The sequence below is a fragment of the Propithecus coquereli genome, unplaced genomic scaffold (genome assembly GCF_000956105.1).
Source record: "Propithecus coquereli isolate 6110/MARCELLA unplaced genomic scaffold, Pcoq_1.0 Scaffold274, whole genome shotgun sequence".
In the NCBI taxonomy this organism is placed as follows: domain Eukaryota; kingdom Metazoa; phylum Chordata; class Mammalia; order Primates; family Indriidae; genus Propithecus; species Propithecus coquereli.
This window is the reverse complement of record NW_012148330.1, coordinates 1,392,278-1,394,589: the sequence shown is the minus strand read 5'-3', so window position 1 is coordinate 1,394,589 and position 2,312 is coordinate 1,392,278.

Below are 2,312 nucleotides of genomic sequence, written 5' to 3'. Positions count from 1 at the left end.
GAATATTATATGTCTATTACAGGTTATTCTATTATTTCTAGTTCTTAAGAAACAATTCTTTCTTTTATTGCTGTGTTGACTTTTGTTGATGATGTCTTGCATTCTCTTTATTTTCCCTAATGTGGAATCTAGTGTCTTAAGTTATAAAAAAATCTCTTAAGACATTTTTGTATTCTTTATTTGCTCTGCTGAGCTTCTATTGATTCATCAGTGCTGTACCACATTTTACGTTACTATTCTGGGTTGAAGTCACCACATTATGTATTTGTGTGAATCTGGATTTCATACGCACATCAAGTCCAAGCTTGCCATCTGCTTTCTCAAGGATGACCTCTTTTCTATTTATGGCCCCTGTTGAGTGGCTGGTATCTGTGCAGCTTCCCAATATTGGTGGGCAGAAGTTTTGTTTTGTTTTTGTTTTTAATCCTAATTCCCATTCCATAGATGGGGCTGCTCTTTCTACATGCCAGTTGCATGCAAGTAGATCCAGATTTCCTTAACAATGTTGGGAACTTAAACCCCACTGGAGCCATTCATGCTTTTCTCTCTCTCTGATAACTTCCTGAATCATCAGCCCCCACTCCTCTGACATTATTGCTAGTACCTTAGGATTTATCTTTCTTAATGTCAAGGTCCCTTGAAAGTTGATCCAACAGAAAAGATGTATTGTACCAGTAATAATGCTTTATAAATGTAGCATGCTTTAGACTTTAGAAAACATTTCCTTTAAAATATTTTACATGTTTGATTAATTAAGATCTTTCTAAAGACCATGTATCTATAGTCTGACACTTCAGTTCTGTGCTTTTGTCCAGCTTGCTGCAACATAATTGGGTTATCTGTGGTCTTAGTCTCCCAAGAAGAAAAGTTATTATTTGAGTTTCATTATTAAGTACTATCCATCTCTCTCTCTCTGTCTCTCCGCAAATTAATAATATGCTTGCCCTATGTTGTTTTACGCAATATTTTAAAACACTGTTTCATAGTGGGTGTTTATATTTCTTATGCTACCTTAGCCATATACACTGTCTTTTAGAGAGATAGACTCGTGAGAAAGTTGTTTTATTAGGGTAAAATTTTTTCTCTCCTGCGGAAGGAGATAGGAAGATCATAAGGTAGTCGATGGTAGGCTGAAAAATGACTGCCCTGAGACATCTGTGTCCTAATTCATGGAACCTATGAATGTTAACTTATATGGCAAGAAAGGGTCTTTGCAGATGTGATTAATCAAAACATCTTGAGATAGGAAGATTATCACAAATGCTACCGCATTAATTCTCATAAATGGGAGGCAGGAGATTTGACACACACAGAAAAGGCAATGTGAAGGAGGAGAGAGAAATTTGAAGATGCTATCCTTGAATACTGGAATGATGTGGCCATGTGACAAGGCACTCAGATAGTCACTGAATGCTGGAAGAGGACTGAAATGGATTCTCCCCTAGACCCTCTGAAGGGAGGACAGCCCGGCAACACTTGGATTTCAGCTCAGTCATAGTGATGTTAGACTTCTAATCTCCAGAACTATGACAGAATAAATTTCTGTTGCTTTATGCCACTATATTTGTGGTAATTACTTGCCATAGCCACAGAAACTAAAACTGATTTAGTACATTGTAACCAAAATCTCTAATATAATTTAAAGGTATGGAATGGCTTAGAATTTTTTGAGAATTTATTTATCACTTGACTTTAGTTTTAGACTTTAAAATTTTGATTGACAGGTAAACCTTTATCAGTTACCAGAATAACAGAATGATAAAAATGAGTTGGTGTTTTTACTTTCAGAAAATAATAGTTATCCAATATGGATTATCAGCCTAGCCTGTTACTATCAATATTTTCCGTCCAATTTTTGTGATAAAACTGATGATAAATATTTATAAGTATTCTGACTACCTATTTGGTTATAATGATTAATCTGTACATACTAATTTTAATTATCTTATAATTTCATTAAAAGTTAAATTTCTGCTATAACTCAGTCTTATATCTTAAAAAAACATGTGAAACATGACCTCAATAATAGGATGCATCAACAGAAGTAAATATGTTAGTTCTTATTAAGTAAAATATATCTACTCATGTTTTATTATTGTAGTATATGACACTTGGCAGAAAAAAAGACATCAGGCAGCTGTGGTTGTGTGCACACATTATTAAAGTCTATTTTCCCTTTTCACACATGATGAACTTCAGTGGAAATGAATGAAAGTAAATGTCCATATACTGTCTTAAAGATTCTTCAGAATCAGACACCATGAACATGTTTTCTCACTTGTGTGGGTATCTTTTTTAGAGTCGCTTTTGAT